This window comes from Lithobates pipiens, unplaced genomic scaffold (assembly GCF_037356315.1).
Source record: "Lithobates pipiens isolate NorthernLeopardFrog02 unplaced genomic scaffold, aLitPip1_a1.2 Scaffold_10, whole genome shotgun sequence".
NCBI classification, from domain to species: Eukaryota; Metazoa; Chordata; class Amphibia; order Anura; family Ranidae; genus Lithobates; species Lithobates pipiens.
The window spans coordinates 123246827-123262898 of NW_027507686.1; the positions used below are offsets into that span (position 1 = coordinate 123246827).

Genomic DNA, 16072 nt, shown 5'->3' on the forward strand with positions numbered 1-16072 from the left:
ACCCCTCGTTTTTGACACTGCTTGGGGATGTCCCCTAAGGTCAAGATTAAAGGTGCTGTGTCCATCAATGAATGAAAGAGAAAATAGGATTTTTGTACTCACCGTAAAATTTTTTTCTCTGAAGTTCTTCGACTGACACAGCACCCACCCCTCCTATTTATGTTTGTACTGCCTTTTGACGAACTGAGCTGGTGGAAGCAGAGTGAGGGGTTATAGCCAGTAGGACCACCCCTTAGCGGTACTGTGCAGTTTTTCTGTTTTTACATGTTCTGCCTAGTCCTCTCCTGAAGGTGGGCGATATAACCCGAAGGTCAAGATTGAAGGTGCTGTGTCCATCAATAAACTTCAGAGAAAGTAATTTTATGGTGAGTACAAAAATCCTATTTTTGCAACTGCGCTAATGGTTATTAATCACTTGCCGCCCAGGCCAACTCTGACATTTCTGTCCTACATGTAAAAATCATAATTTTTTTGCTAGAAAATTACATAGAACCCCCAAACATTATATATTTAGCAAAGACCCTAGAAAATACAATGGCGGTCGTTGCAACGTTTTATCTTGCACTGTATTTGCACAGCAATTTTTCGCACGCGCTTTAAAAAAAAACAACAGTTTTGTGCTTTTTTTGTGCTTTTAAACAAACAAAACCGTAAATGTAGTAGATAGATAATTGCATTAAAGATGGTGCAGCCATAAGACCATACAACAGAACCAAATATTACAGCGCACTAGGGGTGCAACGGATTGGCACCGATCCGTTTTTCCGAAACGGGTCTCCCCGCTCGGATCAGCATATGCCACGATCCGCGGAGCCTTAGGAAAGGCGGCTATCTTGGTGCACCCGTTGGCGTTTACAATGTGATCGCTCCGTCAAATGACGGAGCGATCACCTGTAAACAAACCGGCATCATGATGACGCCTGTTCCTCTCTCCCCTTTCTGTACTGATCTGTACAGTGGAGGTGAGAAATCGGATGGCGGCAGCGCCGTGGGCTGCATCTGTAGAGCCCACAGTGCTGCTCGGTGACAAGTGCAGTCACAGTCATCCCAGCAATTCCCTGCCAATACTCTGCAATACCCTGCCAATACTTACCCTGCCAATACTCTGCAATACTCGGCGATACCCAGCCATACCCATCCATGCTCAGCCAATATTAAGTTGGGGGAGATGACGTTGATATTACAGTGGGGGAGATTGTGGATATTACAGTGGGGACTATATGGTGGTGGCATTTTCACAGATTTTTGCAAATTCAATTATTATTTGCTGATCCGAAAAATGATCCGATCTGTGACTCTGATGCGAGGAACGATCCGATCCGTGAGTTTTTTGATCCGTTGCACCCCTACAGCGCACACATGCAAAAATTACATTTACCTCCAACAAGGCTTATTTAAAACACCTAGACATTTTCAAAAAACATTATCAAAAAATATGGAGATTTGGTCACATCATATTGCTTTATGGTGCTTAAGCCCACTTAGTGCGACAAAGTACCCCATGATTAGTGGGTCCTACACTATCCACAGACTGGGAGATCCTGCTTCTCTAAACCACGGGAGCAATACACTCCTCTATATGGGAGAACTAGAGGTCTCCACCCATGACACAGGTGGACACTAATGAGAGGTACACGGGGACAGGGCCGCTTTAAATTTATTTATTTTTTATTTATTTTTAGTTTGACACTTTAAAAAAAAAACTTTTTGATCACATTTATTCCTATTACAAGGAATGTAAACACCCCTTGTAGTAGGATTAAGGCATGATCAGTCCTATTTACAGCGAGATCTGGGGTCAATAAGACCCCACATCTCACCTCTAGGCTGGGAAGCCTGAAATCAAAATGAAGAAAAAATCGTAGCTTCCCAGCCAGGGCAGCGTTGTTTGTTTAAATGCAGAGGCTAGGTGTGATATCATAACGTCGCGCCCGGCCTCCGAACGATCATAGAGACTCCTCCGGCGGATCCTGTCTTCGACTCACCGATAGAAGCAGCATCTACTAGGACCCCCATGTCCTTTTCCATCCTAGATTCCCCCTAAGTGTATAGATTGGCTTCATATTTTTGCCACCCAAATGCATTATTTTACATTTTTCTACATTAACCACATGCCGACCGGGCCATAGCCAAAAGACAGCTACAGCATGGTCGGCTTATTCTGAGTGGACGTCCTCCCAGAATCTTGCTCCCATGCGCCCCCTGTTGTGCACCCGGGAATATCCCGAGGACCAGGCACATCGCGGTAAACGGGCACTGATAAACAAACAAACCTGCGTCATGTCATGACGCCGGTTCCTCCCTCCCCTCTCTGGACCGATCGGTACAGTGAGAGGGGGAGAGATGGCAGCAGCGCTGTGGGCACTACACATCCAGCCCACAGTGCTGCTCTGTGCCAATAATCTTCAGTACTCTGCCCATATTGTGCAATACTCTGCAACACTGCAATCATTTGCCAATACTCTGCAACTCTATTTGTGTGAAAAAAAGGACAAAAATTTCATTTGGGTACAGTGTTGCATGACTGAGTAATTGTCATTAAAATTGTGAGAGCATCGAAAGCTGAAAATTGGTCTGGTTAGGAAGGGTGTCTAAGTGCCCAGTGGTCAAGTGGTTAAACCTCATTTACCATGTAGTTGCCCACCCCATTAATTTGTCCAGATCTTCCTGCGGAGAAGTTATTGCCCTGCTTAGCTTATTATCGTCCACAAATACAGAGATTGAACTGTTTAACACATCCTCCAAGTTGTTTATGAATAAATTAAATAGGATTGGTCCCCGCACAGAACCCTGTGGGACCCCACTACCCACCCCTGACCATTCCGAGTATTTCCCGTTTATCGCCACCCTTTTAACTCGCCCTTGTAGCCATGTTTCAACCCATGTACTCACCCTGTGGCTCATGCCAACTGACCTTAATTTGTACAGTAAACATTTATGGGGAACTGTGTCAAATGCTTTTCCAAAATCCAGATACACCACGTCTACAGGCCTTCCTTTATCTAGATGGCAACTTACTTCCTCATAGAAGGTTAATAGATTGATTTGGCAAAAACAATTCTTCATGAATCCATGCTAATTACTGCTAATGATACCGTTTTCATTACTAAAATCCTGTATATAGTCCCTTATCATCCCCTCCAAGAGCTTGCATACTATTGATGTTAGGCTAACTGGTCTGCAATTCCTAGGGATGTATTTTGGGCCCTTTTTAAATATTGGTGCTACATTGGCTTTTCTCCAATCTGCTGGTACCATTGCAGTCAGTAGACTGTCAGTAAAAATTAGGAACAATGGTCTCGCAATTACTTGACTGAGTTCCCTAAGTACACCCGGTGATTTATTAATATTGGGTTTCCCAAGTTTAATTCTAATTCTGTCCTCTGTTAACTGAGAGGGTGCTTCCTGTGATGTGTCATGAGGATAAGCACTGCAGTTTTGGTTACTAAAGCCCTCGATTCCCTTGTGAAGACTGAGGAGAAATATAAATTCAATACCTTCGCCATCCTTTGTAATCAGATGCCCTTCCTCATTCTTTATGGGGTCAATATGGCCTCCTTTTTTACTGTTTATATACTTAAAGAATTTCTTGGGATTTTTTTTTACTCTCCTCCGCTATATATACGGGCACTACAGTAGCAATCACACAAAATGAATGACTTGATAGAGGAGACCTTGAATTTAGTATTAGGCTGTAAAGAAAATCTCTTTCTGCCTTGTATCTGATTAACATGGCAGATTGTAAATTTTCTGCATGAAATAAATCCTTTTAGCTCTTGGAAAAGGGTTGGTATAGTTGGAGGATTTACTATATTTAGAGCTATTTTATCCCTAAGGGATGGGACCCCCTGCAAATAACAGATGTTTTTTAAGGCAAAAGAGGCACCAAAACCCTGTCATTCTTGAGAGTTGGCCAGTGTTTTTTTTTTTTTTTTTTTTTTAATCATTGAATATTTTTCAGTGATACAAAAAAGAAAATCCACAACAAAACGGGAAAAAAAAAAGACAAAACAGCAATGAATCGCCATAAATCGTTAGCAGTCGTACATTCCCTCAATACAGTTCACAATAAATTGTTAGCAGTCGCATGGCCAGTGGTTTTTAATGATGTTATGGATAGTCTGATGTTGCTGTATATGGAAAACAAGGTGATCAGTGACCACATAAATGTATCCGTATGTTCATATATATTTCTCTCTCTCTACACCAAAAGGCTTTCCTTTTCCCATGCCCATACATGGGAAATAGTCATGCTTTGAGTACTCCTTTTCCAGGAACCTGCCTTTGTAGCATTTCTGCTTATACATCAAAGCCTTCCAATGCTGAGAAATTATGCCTAAGGCGAAGAAACTGCATGGGACAGTCTTTAACAAAGAGCTCTGGTGTTAACTGTTCTTGGGTATGAATGCATTCCTATCAGTAGTCCTGAAAGTGTGTTGGTAACAATAGTTCCATCAACAATCCTACTCCTAAGGCTGGTGCAAGGATTTTTGTCTACTTAGGCGAAGGTGCATTTTGGTGCCCCCCCAACCGTCACAGACTGCAGACATGGCACACGAGACTGTAAGATACTGCAGATATGGCACAAGAGAGTGTAAGAGACTTCGGACATGGCACAAGAGACTGTGAGAGACTTCGGACATGGCACAAGAGAGTGTAAGAGACTGTGGATATGGCACAAGAGACTTCGGACATGGCACAAAAGACTGTGGACATGGCTCGGGATTGTAAGAGACTGCAGACATGGCACAAGACACTGCAAACATGTCTCAAGAGACAATCACTGCTAACCTTCTGTCTGCAGCAATTGCAGAAATACTTCTGATCAGCTGTGGGCTGGGCTCAAGCCCTTACCTCTTGTAATTCTGTTCACTATTCAGGGAACCAGCAGGCTCCTTGTGCAGTTGTTAAAGTGATTGTAAAGGTAATAAAAAAAAATAACAAACATATCATACTTACCTCCACTGTGCAGCTTGTTTTGCACAGAGTGGCCGCGAACCTGCTCTTCTGGGGTCCCCCGGCGGCTCTTGTGACTCCTCCCCACATCTGATAACCTCCTCGGAGAAGCGCTTCCCTGAGGGGGCTACCTTACGGGCGCACTCCTGAGTCCAGCATTCAGCATCCATAGAGGCTGAATGCAGGACTCTGCCCCGCCCCCTGGTGCTTGCGTCATTGGATTTGATTGACGGCAGCGGGAGCCAATATCTGCACTGCTATCAATCTATCCAATCAAGAGCCGAGAACCCCAGGCAGAGAGACAGCTCGTCCACGCCAGGGATGAAGTTCGAGGGTTCAGGTAAGTAAAACAGGGGGTCTGGGGGGCTGGTCACTGACAGGTGTTTTTTCACCTTAATGCATAGGATGCATTAAGGTGAAAAAACACAAAAGGTTTACAACCCCTTTAAGACAAATTGGAGTACTCAGTACTACAGCTGCATGATTCTGGCCAAAATGAGAATCAAATATTTTTCTCTTCGAATATAATATAAATATATTATCAGAAAATATCAGAAGTGTAATTTTTTCCCAAACAATTGCATTTGAACGACCGCTACGCAAATACAGTGTGACATAAAATATTGCAATATTCTCTAGGGTCTCTACTAAAAAATTGTATTTTTATATACAGCTTACCTGTAAAATCCTTTTCTTGAGTACATCATGTGACACAGAAGCTTCATTACATAGTGGGTTATATAGTCAGCTCTGGTGATTGGACACTGGTTAACCCCAATTAAGGAGAATTCCTTCCCTATATAACCCCTACCATATGGGAGGCACCTCAGTTTTGTAGCAAAGCAATAAGAAACCATGTAAAAACCCAAGAGGGGCGGGAGCCCTGTGTCCCGTGATGTACTCTCAAGAAAAGGATTTTACAGGTAAGCTGTATATAAAAATCCCATTTTCTTGATCATACATCACGGGACACAGGAGCTTCATTACATAGTGGGATGTCCCAAAGCAATGCTCAGATTGAGGGGAGGGAGACACAGATCCTAAATATAGACCGCCAGGGACCGGAGGACCTAAACTGCAGCCTGCAGTGCACTGTGCCCGAAGGCGATATCCTCTTGCCCTCTGACATCCACCTGATAGAATCTGGTGAATGTGTGGACTGATGACCAAGTTGCAGCCTTACAGATCTGAGCCAGGGAGGCCTGGTGATGCACTGCCCAAGAAGCACTTACAGCCCTAGTAGAGTGCGCTTTCACTTGAAAAGGAGGAATCTTCCCCTTTATACTATAGGCCTGAGAAATAACCTGTCTAATCCACCTTGAGAGAGTGGATTTTGACGCCGCCTGGCCCTTCCTAGGGCCTTCTGGCAAAATAAACAAGCAATCAGTTTTCCTTATCTGAGCAGTTGCCCAAAGATCTATACTGATTTCTCTAACCACATCCAAAGTGTGCAAAGATTCTTCTTCTGTGGACTGTGGGTCCCGAAAAAAGGATGGTAGGATTACGTCTTGATTCAAATGGAATCCCGAAACCACCTTAGGTAGAAAGGACCTGTTGGGATGCATGACCACCCGGTCCTTATGAATAATTAGATACGGCTCCTTGCTGGAAAGAGCTGCTAGCTCTGATACTCTTCTAGCCGTAGATATGGCTACCAAGAAGAACAATTTTTTAGTCAGGAGAACTAATGAAGCCAGATGCAAAGGTTCAAATGGTTGCCCCTGCAAAGCCGAGAGAACCAAATTCAGATCCCATGGGCATAACGTAGGTTTGACTGGCAGTCTTATCCGCATGGCCCCCTGGATGAAAGCCCGCACCAGGGAATGCGATGCAAGTGGCTTCTGAAAAAATACTGACAGGGCCGAAATCTGCACCTTGATAGTGCTTATGGCCAAATTAATTTCTAGGCCTGACTGGAGAAAGGCCAAGATCCTGCTAATGACATACTTTCTAGGATGCCATTTCCTGAGTTCACACCAGGAAACATATGCCCTCCAGATTTCGTAATAAATTAAGCCTGGAGGCTGGCTTTCTGGCACGGTCTCTCAGATTGTGGGTCTCAGCAGCCAAACCGTCAAATTCAGACTGCGTAAAGCAGGATGGTAAATTGGACCCTGTGAGAGCAGATCTGGCCGGAGAGGGAGGATCCATGGCCTGCCTACTGCCAACTTCATGATCTCTGCGTACCATGGTCGCCTGGGCCAAGCCGGGGCCACCAAAAGGACCGATTTTGTCTCCCTCTTGACTCTTCCCAGGAACCGCGACAAAAGCGGGCTCGGGGGGAAGGCATAGATCAGATTGTACTGATCCCAGGGAACTGTCAGAGCATCTGAGCCCTGAGCAAGTGTATCTCTTGTCCTTGACACAAAATTGTCCAGTTTCCTGTTGAACCTGGACGCAAACAGATCTGCGTCTGGAGTACCCCACCTGTGACATATGTTCCAAAACACGTCGGGGTGCATTCTCCTGGGCACAACTGCTGGCGGCTCAGAAAATCCGCCTGCCAGTTTTCCACTCCTGGAATGAAGACTGCAGAAAGACACGGAACATGCTTTTCTGCCCAGACAAGTATGCGATTCACCTCTTTTTGGGCCACCAGACTCCTGGTACCGCCCTGGTGATTGATATAGGCCACTGCTGTGGCATTGTCGGACTGAACCCGAACAGGGAGACCTCGTAGTCTGTAAGACCACTTTATGAGAGCCATATAAATTGTCCGGATCTCCAGGACATTTATGGGCAATAGCTTCTCGATCGCAGACCATTTCCCCTGCGAACACATCTCCTACAACACTGCTCCCCAGCCTGTGAAGCTGGCATCTGTCGTGATAATCTTCCATGGAAGAGGAAGAAAGGTTTTGCCCTCAGCAAATTCTTGGTTTGTAACCACCAGATGAGACTCCTGCGTGTCCCTGGGGATAGACGCATAGGAAGATCCAAGGATTGGAGCTTCCTGTTCCAAGCCGCAAGGATGCATCTTTGCAGAGGCCTTGAGTGGAACTGGGCGAATGGGACGGCCTCGAAGGAGGCGACCATTTTCCCTAACAGTTTCATGCACAATCGAATGGGGGGAAGATCTCCTGCCCAGAATTAGGCGCACCAGATCCCCAATGGCCAAGGCCTTTTGGCCTTGGAAGAAACACCTTGCCCTGAGCGGTGTCGATGATCATACCCAGGTATTCCAACCTGGTGGCAGGCTGTAGGGACGACTTTTCTAGGTTTATGATCCAACCTAGGCGTTCCAGGTGTTCTAGTGTTCTGGTGACGCTGTGGTTCAGGAACGCTACTGTTTTTTCCATGAGAAGCAAATCGTCTAGATAAGCCATGCCGGCTATACCCTGAGCTCTTAGGTTTGCCAAGAGAGGGTCCAGAATCTTTGTGAAGACTCGAGGGGCCGTAGCAAGCCCGAACGGCAAGGCCACAAATTGAAAATGGCGCAGCTCTACCACGAACCTTAGAAATTTTTGGTGTGCGGGAAAAATTGGCACATGGAGATATGCATCCTTGATATCTATTGATGCCATAAACTCTCCCCCTTGCAGGGAGGAGACCACAGTGTGGATTGACTGCATTCGGAAGGACCGGATGCGTAAAAACCGGTTCAGATCCTTCAGATCTAGGATAGGTCTGACACTTCCATTTGGCTTCGGAACGGTGAAGAGATTTGAGTAAAACCCTGAACCCTGTTCTTTTGGGTCCACTTCTACTATCACCCCCTGGGATAGTAAGTGATCTAAGGCCAGAAATAGCATTTTTTGCTTTACTGGATCCCTGGGGATCCTTGACCTTAGAAAGCGAGAAGGTGGAATCTCCTGGAACTCTAGCCTGTAGCCCAGAGATACCGAAGAGATCACCCACTTGTCCCGGATCTCTTCCTGCCAGGCTCCTGCAAACTGCAGGAGCCTTCCCCCCACTCGGCCGAGCGGGGGCGCCCCTTCACAAGGAAGCTTTTGGGCTCTGCTTGGCAGGCTTTCGCCCCCAAGTCTTTTTTTGCTCCTGGGCCCGGCTCTGAGCCTTTCCTGTAGAGGAGGGTTGAGAAGGCCGTCGCCACTGCTTAGAGCTTGATGCTCCGGGAGAGAGAGAACGCCTGAATGAAGGACGCTTGCTCCTTTTGACTGGAAGGAGAGTAGATTTACCCCCTGAAATTTTTTGGACGAATTTGTCTAATTCTTCTCCAAACAAACGTTCCCCTTTAAACGGGAACCCAATCAAATGCTTCTTGCATGACAGCTCAGCTGCCCAATTCTTTAGCCATAGGGTCCTTCGCATGTGTACCAACATGAGGGACAAACGTGATGCTTGTTGGACAGAATCCAAAATCGCATCAATCATGAAACACAGAATATGAGGCATTTCTGCATACTTCTCTACTTTCTCGTTGGGAAGGAGCCCAAGCATCTGCTTAACCTGTTCCTTGAGGAACTGGCACAACCCCACGGCTTGCGACTGTAGGTTGCACTACAGCGCTAGCCATGGAAAAGGAGGCTTTTAATAAGGTTTCCAGATTCTTATCAGTTGGATCTTTAAATACCTGCGCATTATCCAAGGGACAAGTCAGGTTTTTATTCACGCAAGAAACAGCCGCATCTACAGATGGGACCCCCACTTCTTGGTGAAACTTTCCTCCAGAGGATAATGCATAGAAAACCTTTTAGGAGGAGCAAACAGTTTATCGGGATGTCCCCAATCCTCATACAACAATTCATCCATTAAGGGATGAATTGGAAAGGATTAGGCAGTCTGTGGGGCTTTCCTGACTCCCAGGGAAGAAACAGAGGACGTAGCGACTTCAGCAGCAGGCATTCTGAATGTGGTACGCACCTATTCAGTATAATACAGCACCTGTTTTCTGAGCGCCTGGGAGGAGGGGACTCTCTCCTCTTCCTCTGAATCATCCGACTGCTCAAGATCCCTGTCCCAAGACAGGGATCTCTCCTCATTTTCAGAAGAATCATCTGAGAGAGGAATTTCAGCAGAGGGAGGGGTTCTACCCCTTTTCCTGCTATCTTTCAGGGAAGCAGAAATAAAATTCATTATTCTCCCTTCAAAGCCCTCCAATGTAGCCCTAAGGGAGTCCTCAGTGACATAAACCGGGGCTGGGACATTAGGAGAGGCTGCAAAACCTGACAGGGGCACTGACTCATCTTGAGAGGCTGGCTCCAGTCTTGCAGGGGGGGATGGTAACTTACAGGCACTTTTAGAACCCCTGGACCTAGGCGGTGATTTACCAGTGCCTTTGCTACCTCCCCCTGAGACCCTCTTACGAGGAGACATAGTCCTAAGCTACAAAGCAGAGGTACTAGTACAAGTGCAATCACTGTTGTGCTTAAAGTCTCACAATATATATATGCTTAAACTGCACAACCTGATGCTGAGTAGGTGTCTAAGGTTTGCCTGGATCCAATCCCCTCGGATGCTTACTGCCCACAGCTCCTGTGTCTCACACTTACAGCCCCCTGACGCTCTGGGCTTTTTAAAACTGCCGCCTGCGCAGTACAGCGCCGTGCACACTGACGTGCACGTCTCACAACCACACTCCCCCCTCCTCCATTAGGCCGGGAACGCGCCCGGAACGCGTGCACGCGGACCACGGGATCCAGGGGGGGAAGGAGAACTCCACCGGAGCTGCGTGGGGCCCCCAGACTATGTGGGACCCCTGTGTTACCTTGTTGTGGCAGGGACTGCAGTGGAGACGTGAGACAGCTGGAGAACCAGGCTTCACTGAGCGTGTGTACTGAAAGGCATGTAAGTATGCATCAGTCTGCTCTTACTCCCTCTAGTGGTGGAAACCAGGTAAGACATACAACTACTCAAAATGAAGAAATCCATCATAAAATTACATATATAGGATTAACTTCCCTTACCTGTCCTCGCCGCAGGAATTGCTGAAACAGACAAATTCCAGCCTTCACCCATCACGGCGGGCAGTGTTAGCCAACTTTCAGGTTTATCTGGGGCTCTTTCTCGGAAGAGCCTCCTACCTGGACCATGTAAAAGACTCTGCTAGAAACTTTCGTGTGCTCTGTATAAACAGTATACCAAGTCTGGTTTTCCCAGAGCCCAGTCTTCCAATAGGAGAGGACTTACAGGCCAAACCTCGTTTCTTCGGCTGACGAGGCCGGGTACCATACCATCTTGGGAGTCAAATATCGGCCCGAGGTATGGATCCGGTTTGTTGTAGCCCTTAGGCCCCCGCAGGGACCTGCACAGAGCTAAAGTTTTACGTGACCAACCACCATAGACACTGGCGAAAAAACTGAGGTGCCTCCCATATGGGAGGGGTTATATAGGGGAGGAATTCTCCTTAATTGGGGTTAACCAGTGTCCAATCATTAGAGGTGCCTATATAACCCACTATGTAATGAAGCTCCTTTGTCCCGTGATGTATGATCAAGAAATATATATATAATGTTTGGGGTTCTAAGTAACATTCTAGCAAAAAAATTTATATTATAACGAATAATAATAATAATGAATTTAACGTGAAACAAAATGTCAGAAAAAGGTTTAGTGTTTAAGTGGTTAAACTTTCCTCATTTACACACCAAATGTATTCATTTGATCTAAAGGACAAATCGCTACAATGTTTATACTTAGTTCCACTGCTAAATAATGTTGTGATTCTTGGCAGACTGCCCGTTTTTTTTTTTTTTTTTTTTTTTTTTTTTTTTACAGCTGTCGGCTTCACCAGAGTAGAGAGAATTCTCTGCATAGAGAAATATTAAAATCGGGAAATACTTTGTCAAGATTGCAAGGGGGAAAAAATTGCGATAATGATTAATCGTGCAGCTCTACTCAGTAGTGATCTCCTCTTCTATACCACACCGCTCGGGCTGAAATTCCAGGCGCCACAGTATAAGTATTACTCCTCCTCCTGCCCAAAAATCATCAAATATTCCTGGTGGAGTAATCCTTGTGCTGCGGTTCTACCAATTAAACTAAAGTTCTGGCCCCCTCTTCTATACCACTTCTCAGAGGCTTTGAAATTGCCAGGAGCTACAGAATAAAGAATTAGCTATTTGATGATTTTTGGACAGAGGAGGAGTAACCCTTGTGCTGTGGCTCCCGGCAATTTTAAAGCCCTGGCAAAGTGGTATAGAAGAGGGGACCGGAACTTTAGTTTAATTGGCGGAACCATAGCACAAGGATTACTCCACCGGGACTATTTGATTTTCGGGTAGAGGAGGAGTAATTCTTGTGCTGCGGTTCCTGGGAATTACCTGGAGGGGCGGTGTCTTCGAGCCAAGGATGTCACTCTCTGCAAAGTAGGAGGAGTGCAGTAGTAGTGCTTGGACTAGTCAGGAGAAGTGAGTGGCTAAAGTTAACGGCACCCGGCCAGAGCTATACTGCGCTGCCTGTCAGTATCTGCTAAATTGTGTACAGGTGTGAGCAGGGCCGGCCGCTGGCGCTAGGATAAGGCCCAATTGGGGAATGTCTAAACCGCTGGCAACAAGTACACCCCTAAAATGTCCAAATTGGGCCCAAAGTGTCAATATTTTGTGTGGCCACCATTATTTTCCAGCACTGCCTTAACCCTCTTGGGCATGGAGTTCACCAGAGCTACACAGGTTTCCACTGGAGTCCTCTTCCACTCCTCCATGACGTTATCACAAAGCTGGTGGATGTTAGAGATCTTGCACTACTCTACCTTTCGTTTGAGGATGCCCCACAGATGCTCAATATCGTTTAGGTCTGGAGACATGTTGGAGTGACCTAAGTGTCACTGCAACATGTATTAACCCCTTTCCTACTGGGCATTTTCACCCCCTTCCTGCCCAGGCCAATTTTCAGCTTTCAGCGCTGTAACATTTTGAATGACAAGCATTCCCCCCCCCCCCCCCACAAATAGAGCTTTCTTTTGGTGGTGTTTGATCACCTCTGTGTTTTTTATTTTTTAATAATTTTATAAATATGCACTGATTGCTGTATGAATGTCACTGGCAGGGAAGGAGTTAACACTAGGGGCGATCAAGGGGTTAAATGTGTTACCTAGGGAGTGATTCTGACTGTGGGGGGAGGGGACTGGTGAGGGGAGGAAACGGATCAGTGTTGCTATATACTAGGAACACACATCTGTCTCTTCTCCCCTGACAGGATGTGGATCTGTATGTATACACACACAGATCCACGTTCCTGTTTTGTCACCAGTAGTCGCGGCCACCAGGCATGCGCATTGGCTCCTGAGGGACACGGTGCATGCACGATCCCTAAACCGCCGGCAAGCCAAGGAAGTCATATGACGCCCACCCGGAGGGACAGAGTGCATTCCTGCGGATTTGTCACATGACAATGGGCGGTAGGGAAGTGGTTAAGACCATTGGGCTGAAGTGACGTTTGACGTCACTTCCGTCATCCAATAGTATGAGGGAAAGTGGGGACATTTTTCCCTTACTCGGCTCCATGCTACTGAGGGGAAAGGACCCAATGGCTCTGGTAAGCGGCGGAGACCACCGGGCAGTGCTGGGAGGGGAGCCGCTGTATAATGATGGTGGGTGGTCCAGAATTAGTTAAATAGATTTACTAGCACATGGCTTTGGGGGGGAGGGGTTTGTACTCTATATCCACTGGGCCCTAGTACTGTTTGATAGGTGTCAGCAGTTTGTGTCCCTGTCATTCTCTAGGCACTCATGTTTACGGTTCGGTTGTGAAAAAGAGACACAAGGTCAATCCAGTTCAACCAATAGAAAAAAATAGAAAACCTCCAAATGCTCCTTCCTATACTTACAGTTGACCCAGAGGAAGGCAAAAAACCCCAGTAGGTTTGGCCTGATTTTTCTTCAGCAGGGTAACAAATTCCATCTTAATCCCCAGGGGGCTCTTGGATACTCTGTTGGCCACACAGCCTCCCCCTTTTTTACCTATGGAGGATTTTACTGCCAAAATGTCTGATTTCCATGGGCAGAATGTTGGTCTTTTTATAGACTTTATATAACATGGCCACAAGTGAGCACCTTCAGTCTCCTTCCTGAGTCAGTCTCTGCCATTGACTTTGATGCAGACACACTATCTGAGGAGAATGTAGACAAGGAATATCTCCTTTCTCTTTCTGAGGAATTTGATTAGGATGAGTTGCGTTCATATTTACATAGTTACATAGTTAGGTTGAAAAAAGACACAAGTCCACCCAGTTCAACCACAAAAAAAAAAAAAAATATCATACAATCCCATATACCCAATTCTATACCCACAGTTGATCCAGAGGAAGGCGAAAAGCCCAGCAGAGCATGATCCAATATGCTAAAGCAGGTGGAAAAAATCCTTCCTAATCCCCCGAGAGGCAATCAAATTTTCCCTGGATCAACTTTACCTATAAATGTTAGTACCTAATTATATTATGTACATTTAGGAAATAATCCAGGCCTTTCTTAAAGCAATATACTGAGCTGGCCAGAACCACCTCTGTGGGGAGTCTATTCCACGTTTTCACAGCTCTTACTGTGAAGAAACCTTTCCGTATTTGGAGATGAAATCCCTTTTCCTCTAGACGTAAAGAGTGCCCCCATATCCTCCTTGTTGATTTGATTGTAAAGTGAATAACTCAACACCAAGTTAACTATATGGACCCCTTATATATTTGTACATGTTGATCATATCCCCTCTTACTCTCCTCTTAACAAGAGTGAATAAATTCAGTTTCTCTAATCTTTCCTCATAGCTGAGCTCCTCCATGCCTCTTATCAGTTTGGTTGCCCTTCTCTGCACTTTTTCCAGTTCCCCAATATCCTTTTTGAGAACTGGTGCCCAAAACTGAACTGCATATTCCAGATGAGGTCTTACTAATGATTTGAACAGGGGCAAAATTATATTTCTCTCTTTCTCTCTCTCTCTCTGGAGTCCATAACTCCAGCTTATGATCTACCAAAACCCCCAGATCCTTCTCCACTATGGATCCCCCAGGTGTACTCCCCCTAACATGTATGATGCATGCATATTCTTAGCCCCCAAGTAACTTTACATTTATCAACATTAAACCTCATCTGCCACATAGTCGCCCAATTAGACAGAGAATTGAGGTTGGTTTGTAAATTGGAGACATCCTGTAAGAACGTTATTCCACTGCATAGCTTGGTGTCATCTGCGAAGACGGAAACTTTACTCTTGATCCCAGACCCAATATCATTTATAAAGATATTAAAAAGTAAGGGTCCCAGCACTGAACGTTGGGGTACACCACTGATAACCTTATACCATTCAGAGTAAGAATCATTAACCACTACTCTCTGAATTCTGTCTTTTAGCCAGTTTTCTATCCATTTACAAACTGATATTTCCAGGCCTGTAGACTTTACCTTACACATGAGTAGAGGTCAACCGATATAACGGCCGATATTTGCAGTTTTTTAATGAATCGGCATCGGACGCTTGTGCTGATAAAACGGCAGCATGACTTACAAATAACTTCTGTAATAGTGATGGACGAACTTCCGACGGGACGTTTTGCGAACGCGCCCGATAGTTCTCGAACCGTAACGATCACGGCCGGCCCCATTGACTTCAATGGGAGGCGAACTTTGCAAACCTACAGGTCAAATTTGCAGCCACAAAATAATTACTAGCTGTGCAAACATAGTCCCACCACATGGCCAATGACATAACACATGTATGAGGTGAATCTGGGAGCGACAACTACAAGCATTCTTTTTTTATATGTGAAATTGTGACAATTCAGGACTGTGGAGCGCATGAAGGCAATGGAGGAGAGGGAAGGTCAGGGTAGGCAAAGAAGAGGGTGCAGGAGATGATCACCAGCAGCGTGACATACAGCATTGACACCAGCACCGTGATATACAGCACTGACACCAGCACCGTGATATACAGCACTGACATCAGCAGCATGACATACAGCAATGACACCTGCACCGTGATAGAGTGATCTGACACCAGCTGCGTGATAGAGAGCACTGACATCAGCAGCGTGATATAAAGCAATGACACCTGTACCATGATAGAGTGATCTGACACCAGCACCGTGATAGAGAGCACTGACATCAGCAGCGTGACATAAAGCACTGACACCAGCACCGTGATCTACAGCACTGACACCAGCACTGTGATCTACAGCACTGACATCAGCAGCGTGACATACAGCAATGACACCTGCACCGTGATAGAGTGA

General features: G+C 45.8%; 1 protein-coding gene across 1 annotated transcript in view; it reads left to right on the forward strand.

The window, feature by feature from the left end:
- Window positions 1-16072, forward strand: part of PSKH1 (protein serine kinase H1) — a 130059-nt gene that overhangs the window by 79010 nt on the left and 34977 nt on the right. The gene's annotated exons all lie outside the window — the stretch shown is intronic.